We start from the raw sequence: 10,103 nt of genomic DNA on the forward strand, positions 1-10,103 counted from the left end.
CAAATGTAACAGCTCATTTTCTTTGTTCCCAATTCTACCCCCTATTCCCAGCCCCCCAGTTCAAGGTGCAGTGATGTGCCTCCAGTCTTCCCTTATCTCTCCAACTCCCACTTTGACCACAGGACTGACTAGGGGAAGGGACAATGACTTCAGGGAGCAATTCTCCTAAGGGACTCAGCACCTACCAGGATTTTAAGGTGGAAAAAAAAAATCTGCCTTTTTCATGCGTACTTTTAATCTATAATAAATATTTAATTTTTCATTGCACTATTAAAAAAACATTATATGGGCATTCTTTTCAATTTGCCTACGAATGCATTTTCTTCTCCCAAAGAATCCCCAGAATTTTAATAGTGAGCCTGTTCTATTCCTTGAGTGGGGGTGGGAAAGTACCTCGCAGCTCTAGAAATAGCATATTTCCCCCCTGTACTCATTCAAACTCTATATGGGTCTTCCTGAAATTTTCAAGGACCTTTTATCCCCATTTACCCTTGGTTCGATTTTTATATTTTGCTTCCTCATAAGCTCTTCATTTCCAACCCTATCGTCTTCCCTGCAGCCTGAGATTCTTTGTTCTGTGATGCACTTGTGACAACCAGGGATGCTACAATTTCCTGGCTGGCAGCCATCAAATCTGCAACACTTTTTGGAAAAGGTTCTTGCAATTTGTACTCTTGTCATTTTCTTCATATCTGTGGCTGATGTGGAAAGAACAAAGCTGAGGCAATTTGCTCCTGCTATCTGGCTTATGGCAATGCCGTCTAAATTTCTGCTTATCCTATCCACCTCCCAAAATGATGCTAAGTTGCTGGCGAACCTGGGCAGCACCACTGAACCAATTTGAGGGCTGATTTCCTATGCTGTCAAGGCTTTTTAACCCAACCACTTTACCTTCATTTAGAACAGCTACTTAGAATGTTTTGCAAGCAGGAAATCCCATGCATTTTATACAGTTTATTGGCTATGAGTTAAGTGTTTGGAGTGAGAGAAACATGAGTTGGAGTCCTCACACTGCCACTTACTAGATATGAGACTATGGGCAAGATTTTAACTCTACAATCTGTAATTTGCTGGGTTTTATCCCACCTGTACAAAAGGAAGAAGAATATTACTATCTCCTCATGTTATTGTGGAACTGAGATCATACTTATGCCTGGTATCTAATAATTATTCCATAAATGTTATCTAGTATTATATAGAGATACTGATTAATATACATGTCATTCAACAAATATGAATAAGACCCATGCTAGGTATAATGTGAAAGAAAGAAGAAATCATATCTACTGAGTGCATAAGTCTGCACTTTCATACACATATTCTTATGTAATATGATTGAGTGAATGTTTCCTGTCTTCACAAGCTTATAATGACATGCATACAGCTAATTACACTGCAGAATGTGGGAAGTGCTGTGATTAAGTGGAACTCCACTGAAGGGATGGAAGGGGTAGTAGATAAAGTTAAGCCTCAGGGACCCTGTCTTTCATGCCTCAATTCCAAATACAGAATCACATTTGCGATAGACACTCGGGAATTGCCATATTGGTTAGGAAGATGTGGTCTGTACTATCCAGAGCTCCATAGTCACCAAGTGATGGAGATCTAACTCAATCTGGCTTTTAGCCCAAAAGGGAATTACTTGGCTCACAAAACTAAGAAGCCATGGGTGGAGGGAGGATGGATCTTTAGGCATGGCTAGATCCAGATGCTCCAACGATGCTTTGAGAAATCTGACACTTGGCTCTGGTTTCTTCTAGGTTGGCATCATTCTTAGATAGACTTTCACTCTGTGTTGGCCACTGACAGCCTCGGCTGATAGCCTCATGGTTCATCAGGCACTGTTGAAAGATTGTTCTGGGGAAAGTCCAAGATTCATCTCATTGGACCAACTCAAGGCATGTGCTCACTCTTGAGCTAATCACTAGTGAGAAAGATAAAATTTGCCAACTGGCTAAGTCTGGCCCCCTTGCCCTCCTTAGACTGGAAACTAAAATCCACTCTACCTGGAGGATGGATGTTCAGAAGAAATGGATAGGATGTTAAGAAGAAATGGTTTCCCCCAAAGGAAAATTAGGCTGCTGCCACTCCATCAGTGATCTTGGATATGGCAAAAACAAGACCACAGATGTATATTGCATGAACTAAATTATGGACCTTGAGGAATTGACAGGATTTCAATGAGCATAGATGGAACAAACCAACATTACTGTGCTTCATATCAAAAGAAGGATAAGGAACAATTGCTCAAGTTGGTTGTAGTAGTGTATGAGGAACAGGGCATCACAGATAAGACTAGGGAGGTAGGTTAAAGCCAGGTGTGGATCTATGTACCAAGTGATGTGTATACATGATCTCATTTAATCCTTACAACAATCTTGTGAAATGCATATTATCACCCCAGTTTTTAGCTGGGAGTAATATAGGCTAATTCACTTCTCAAGACCACACTGCTGCCGAAACCGGTTTGGCTCAGTGGATAGAGCGTCGGCCTGCGGACTGAAAGGTCCCGGGTTCGATTCCGGTCAAGGGCATGTACCTGGGTTGCGGGCACATCCCCAGTAGGGGATGTGCAGGAGGCAGCTGATCGATGTTTCTCTCTCATCAATGTTTCTGACTCTCTATCTCTTTTCCTTCCTCTCTGTAAAAAATTAATAAAATATATATTTAAAAAAAAAAAAAAGACCACACTGCCAGTGAGTGGAAAAGCTGGGCCTCATACTGACTTGGTCTGAAGCGTTATAATAAACTGAAACCACTCTTTTTACCTTTGTGTGGGTTGTAGGGTTTAATAGTCCTATTTCCTCAACACAAGAAAATTTGGCACACTGTGTGGCTATTAAATGGGAAGTGGAACAGAAATTAGGTGGTGGGAAGAGAAAAATTGTGTCTCTCCTACCACAGGGCCTCCCAATGAGTCAGGAGCACTCAGGAAATATTAAACCTAACTGAGCAGAAACAAAGTCACATAGATTATCATGTGGGTATTAAAAAACTGCTATTGAGGTGTATGTTGGAAATGCATATTTCCTAGATAATCTCTTCAAATTTAGGCAAAATACATGTGACAGGAACAATAAGACTGACAACTGTGTTAAAATTTAATATTGAGTTTGTTTGTTGCTATGCAGTCTTTTTTTTTTCTTGTTTTAAGGGGTTTTTATTCTTCTTTAATCTTCAACTTATTGACTAATCTTCAACCTATTAACTGATGTTTTCATCTCTGGGGAAAGAATTCCATTTAAACTTCTTTTCTTTTGCTTTTATCCTGAACTTCAATATATGTAATGTTCCAATCTATCAAGACCCCTAAACTAGACTTGTGTATTTCAAACTAGAGTTAATCATCCAACCACCCATTTCTTTTTTTTCTTATCTTTTGCAGTTAAATTTTTTCAGCCATGCTGAAATGTGGCATTTTGTTATTTACCTTAAGATATAGCATAATCTGACTTTATTTTATGAGAATTTATTACTTCTTTTTTACATCATTTCTCTGGCATCAGAGCACACGTGCCACTAAGGTATCCACGAAATAATAATAAAAGAGCATGTTTTATATGCAAAGATTTAATTCCTCGAGAAAATCTCAATATTCTCTTCAGAATAGCAAGAAGTATGAAATCCTAGAAATTAACCAGGTTCTCTAGCAAAAGGGAACAGAGTTGCCCTGACCATAAGCAAACCCCATGACTCAGTTTTATCAGAGGTGGGAAGTAGAGGAAATGAGGGAAGAAAACCATCTGAAGGGAAGACATGGGTCTACAGGTAAATCTGGAGTCACACTCCAAAGCACACCCAATTTGCAGAATGTGGGGAGGGCAGCATTTGAATCTTCTTCCCTCTCTATTCAATTTATAGCGACACTTAACTAATTACACCTTCCACAGCCCTGTTTCAATTCAGGTACAATTCTGAGGCACTGGAGATTAGGACTTCAACCTATACATTTTGGAGGACACAATTCACCCAATAGAAGAACCAAGGAACAGAAAACTCTCAATGCTATTGAACTCATTCGATATAGATGGAAAAGTTCATACCTCCACTTTCACACGTAACATTCCAGAAATCCCCCTCAGTCCTCTGGCCTGATTCCTACACTGTCTGCCCCCCATACCACTTCCTACCCATCTCCCTATTTACCAGCCAACTGAAGGGGCCAGCAGAAAACATTTGGTATCACTTTAACTTAGCCTTAATGTGTCATTTTATGGAGTTTGTTTCTCAAAAAAAGTCAGCTTTTTTACTGATACTCTTCAAGAATAACATTGGGCAATTTGGGCTTATTTCCGTTAAGTCCAGTTTGCTTCCAACTGACTATTTGACACTGGCTGTCTCTTAATTGGCCTTTACAGTATAAGTCCCTTTTCAAAGCCTGTGATAGAAAGATGTTTCTCAGGCAGATCATGGTCCCCATGACCCTTTGCAGCTCCCTCAAACGGGTTTCTATTCTCAGCATGGTTTACTCATTGCCTTTTTCCTGTCACGGTCCTTCTGCTTTCTTATTCTCTCCATTGTTCTGACTCTAGGTTATTTGAGACATTATAAGCTGAAATCAGTCCAGTCTCTATGGTTGACATGATTACATACCCCAAGAACTCAATTTATTTCTTCCAAGGCTCCTGTAACAAACTAAATCTAACAAATACAATGATTCACTTGATTCTCCCTGTCTTCAGTCGTACATTTAGGAAACTCTCCACTTCCATCTTCCTGTATTTTTGGATTCATGTGTGAAGTCAAAGATCGCAGGTGGTATGCTTGATAATTTGTCCTTAGTAGGCTTCCTGTTATCCCAAAATACTCCCCAAACGCACTTCACATGCATTTCTGGGTTTTTTTAAAAGATGTTATCTTGGCCTGGTGCTGGTTTCATAAGCTGTTTTTATAGTGAATGTTTCAGAGCCTGAAATTCAGATTGAACTTTGAAACATGTGAAAAAGGGATTCACAGATGTCTTCATAACCTTTTTCTTTTCTTCCATAATGTTCAGGTTCAAATTAGGTTCTGTGTTGAAATTATTCTTCCAGATCCTTTTTGTGTATTGAAAATTCATGTTTTTCACTATGTCCTGCCTTTATGCTCCAGACTTTGATTAAAGATAACCATGAGCATCATATTACTTATACATTAGGGAAACAAAAATTTCCCTAAAAATATATTTTTTTAAATATATTTTTTTAAAATATATCAACTTGCTAGGGGTCTTGGGGAAAATCAATGGCTCAGAGGAAGATAACCAGAATGTAGTAAAAAGGAGCCATCAAATGTATTTGATCAGAAGTAAAATAATAGAATCTAAATTGATGATAGATATATATGATGTGCATCTACAAATACCTAAAAAAACTTCATAAAATTGTATTACCTTAGGGTCCAAATCAGCAACAAAGGAACATATACAGAAAGAACATGATATATACAGTACCAACGAAAGTTATAATGTGGCAATATAAATTTCAGACATATAACATCCCAGAATTATAACTATTTGGGCTTGCCCCAGACAAGATGGTTATTACTTGCTAATCTAATCAATGGTAAGGTTGGGGAAAGTCATGGACAAAAGCCGAGTTCTCTTGACCTAGGAGTGACTGGGAGCTGTCTAAGACAGGTTGCATAGACTAAGCTTTGGAGACTTGGGCTGGGTGGGAAAACAAGAGGCAGTAGAAGCTAAAAAGAAAGAAAGTTAAGTAGGATTTGAGATAATCATGTTGATAAAGACACTGACCTCAGCTTTCTACATGGTTACTCCCATTAGAGAGGCAACATTTTTTTTTTAAGAACCAGTGTTCAATAGGTCTTCAAGTTATGGAAGACCTAGTCCTTTCGACTGTACTCAATCCTGGTTGTACATTAGAGTTGCTTGGCAAGTTTCTAAAAAACACCAGTGTTCTTCCCACCACCAAGTTTACAATTTAATTGAGCTGGCTTGGGGCTCAGGAACCAGTTGGTTTAAAACTCCCCAGGTAGATCCAAATGAGAATCTTGTAGGGTAACATTTCCCAAATAAATTATGCACACTCCTGGTCCTGTGAATCCTCTGAGAAGAAAAGTCCTGTGTCTAATACATTTATGGAGCCCCTCCTGGTATATGTGCTCACGGTGTCTCACAAAGCACATTAGCCTTCTAAACGCTCTGAGAAGTCCTGATGAAGAGAAATCACCTTTCCTATCTTGGTCTATGATGACCATACCTAGTAACATCACCTTGAAAAAAAACTTCCCTGAGTCAAGGTTTTCCAACTGTTACCTTTCACTTTCTACTTCCCCCTACCATCCACCTTCCTCAAAGGTCATCCTGAGCAAGTTTCAAGAAATAGAACTTTCATATACCTGGGTGTGTGGTCTTATAACATAGTTATCTAGCAGAAATGTATAAGACATGCTGAATCTCTGAAGGAGTCATAAAGCACAGATGAGCCTTTGTAGAGACATATTGAGTCCAGTATTGGGAATGAAAAGGACAAGAGTGAGCAGGCTCTCATGGCCCCCAAACATGCTGCTTTTGGGGTCATTTCCCTCAATCACCAAACACGTGGGAAGCAGGAGCAGAAAGTTCATAAAGTAAAGAAATGGACTTAATTGACATCTTCAGAACACTTCACCCCAAAGCCACGGAATATACATTCTATTCAAGTGCTCATAAGACATATTCAAAAATAGACCACACATTGGGTCACAAACAAAGTCTCCCCAAATTCAAGAAGATTGAAATCATACCAAGCATCTTCTCAGACCACGATGGCATAATATTAGAAATAAACTACAATAAAAACAACCCAAAATACTCAAACACTTTGAAGCTGAATAGCATGTTATTAAATATTGATTGGGTTACCAATGAGATCAAAGAAGAAATTAAAAACATCCTGGAAACTAATGACAATGAAAACACAACAATCCAAAACCTATGGGACACAATGAAAGCAGTCCTGAGAGGGAAGTTTATAGCTCTACAGGCCTACCTCAAAAAACAAGAAAAAATGGTAGTAAATCATCTAAATCTACAGCTCAAAGAATTAGAAAGAGAGCAACAAGAAAACCCCAGAGTGAGCAGAAGGAAGGAGATAATAAAGATTAGAGCAGAAATAAATGACATAGAGACCAAAAAAACAATACAGAAAATCAATGAAACCAAGAGCTGGTTCTTTGAAAGGATAAACAAGATCGACAAACCTCTAGCCAGGCTCACCAAAAAGCAAAGAGAGAGGACCCAAATAAACCAAATCAGAAATGATAGAGGCGAAATAACAACAGACCCCACAGAAATACAAATGATTGTTAAAAAATACTATGAACAACTCTACTCCAACAAACTAGACAACCTGGAGGAAATGGACAAATTCCTAGAAAAATACAACATTCCAAAACTTAATCAGGAAGAATCTAAAAATCTCAACAGGCCAATAACTATGGAAGAAATTGAAGCAGTCATCAAAAAGCTCCCAGCAAACAAAAGCCCAGGACCAGACGGCTTCACAGGGGAGTTTTACCAAACATTCAAGGAAGAACTAAAACCTATCCTCCTCAGACTACTACAAAAAATCCAAGAGGAAGGAACACTTCCAAGCTCATTCTATGAAGCCAGCATCACCCTAATACCAAAACCAGGTAAAGACAACACAATGAAAGAGAATTACAGGCCAATATCCCTCATGAACATAGATGCCAAAATCCTCAACAAAATCTTAGCAAATCGGATCCAGCAGTACATCAGAAAGATCATACACCATGACCAAGTAGGATTTATCCCAGGGATGCAAGGATGGTACAATATCCGCAAATCAATCAACGTGATACATCACATAAACAAATTGAAAGAAAAAAACCACATGGTCATATCAATTGATGCAGAAAAAGCATTTGACAAAATCCAACACCCATTTTTGATAAAAACTCTCAGCAAGGTGGGAATAGAAGGATCATACCTCAACATAATAAAAGCCATATATGACAAACCCACAGCCAACATCATACTCAATGGACAAAAACTAACACCATTTCCCCTAAAAACAGGAACAAGACAGGGATGCCCACTCTCACCACTCCTGTTCAACATAGTACTGGAAGTATTAGCCATTGCAATTAGACAAGAAGAAGAAATAAAAGGCATCCAAATTGGAAAAGAGGAAGTAAAACTGTCCTTATTTGCAGATGACATGATATTATACATACAAAACCCTAGAGACTCCATCAAAAAACTACTAGACTTAATACATGAATTTGGCAATGTAGCAGGATACAAAATTAACCCCAAGAAATCTGAGGCATTTCTATACACCAATAGTGAACTTTCAGAAAGAGAGATTATAAAAACAATCCCATTTACCATCGCACCAAAAAAATTAAGATACCTAGGAATAAACTTAACTAAAGAGGTAAAAGACCTCTACTCAGAAAACTACAGGACGTTGAAAAAAGAGATAGAGGAAGACATAAACAGATGGAAGAACATACCGTGTTCATGGATTGGTAGAATCAACATCATTAAAATGTCCATACTACCCAAAGCAATCTATAAATTCAACGCACTTCCCATTAAAATACCAACGGCATACTTCACAGATCTAGAACGAACTCTCCAAAAATTCATCTGGAATAAAAAAAGACCCCGAATAGCTGCAGCAATCCTGAGAAAGAACAAAGTAGGTGGGATCTCAATACCAGATATCAAGCTGTATTACAAAGCCACTGTTCTCAAAACTGCCTGGTACTGGCACAAGAACAGACATATAGATCAATGGAATAGAATAGAGAGCCCAGAAATCAGCCCCAACCAATACGCTCAATTAATATTTGACAAAGGAGGCAAGAACATACAATGGAGTCAAGACAGTCTCTTCAATAAATGGTGCTGGGAAAATTGGACAGATACATGCAAGAAAATGAAACTAGACCACCAACTTACACCATACACAAAAATAAACTCAAAATGGATAAAGGACTTAAATGTACGACAGGAAACCATAAAAATTCTAGAAGAATCCAAAGGCAACAAAATCTCAGACATATGCCAAAGCAATTTCTTCACTGATACAGCTCCTAGGGCAGTTGAAACTAAAGAGAAAATGAACAAATGGGACTACATCAAAATAAAAAGCTTCTGCACAGCAAAAGAAACCATCAACAAAACAACAAGAAAACCCACTGCGTGGGAAAACATATTTGCCAACGTCATATCTGATAAGGGCCTAATCTCCAAAATTTATAGGGAACTCATACAACTTAACAAAAAGAAGATAAACAATCCAATCAAAAAATGGGCAAAGGATCTAAATAGACACCTTTCAAAAGAGGACATTCAGAAAGCCAAGAGACATATGAAAACATGCTCAAAGTCACTAATCATCCGAGAGATGCAAATCAAAACAACAATGAGGTACCATCTCACACCTGTCAGAATGGCTATCATCAACAAATCAACAAACGACAAGTGCTGGAGAGGATGTGGAGAAAAAGGAACACTTGTGCACTGCTGGTGGGAATGCAGACTGGTGCAGCCACTATGGAAGACAGTATGGAGTTTCCTCAAAAAACTGGAAATGGAACTCCCATTTGACCCTGTGATCCCACTTCTAGGAATATATCCCAAGAAACCAGAAACACCAATCAGAAAGGATATATGCACCCATATGTTCATAGCAGCACAATTCACCATAGCTAAGATCTGGAAACAGCCTAAGTGCCCATCAGTAGATGAATGGATTAGAAAACTGTGGTACATCTACACGATGGAATACTATGCTGCTGTAAAAAAGAAGGAACTCTTACAATTTGCAACGGCATGGATGGAGCTGGAGAGCATTATGCTAAGTGAAATAAGCCAGTCAATGAAGGAAAAATACCACATGATCTCACTCATTCATGGATAATAAAGACCATTACAAACTTTTGAACAATAATAGATACAGAGGCAGAGCTGCCTCAAACTGATTGTCAAACTGCAGTGGGAAGGCCAGAGAGGGTTGGGGGGCAGAAGGGAGGGGAGTAAGAGATCAACCGAAGGACTTGTATGCATGCATATAAGCAAAACCAATGGACATAAGACACTGGGGGGTAAGGGAGGGCAGGGGATTGTCAAGGGCAGGGGGAAAAAA

Source organism: Myotis brandtii, unplaced genomic scaffold (genome assembly GCF_000412655.1).
Source record: "Myotis brandtii unplaced genomic scaffold, ASM41265v1 scaffold470, whole genome shotgun sequence".
NCBI lineage: Eukaryota > Metazoa > Chordata > Mammalia > Chiroptera > Vespertilionidae > Myotis > Myotis brandtii.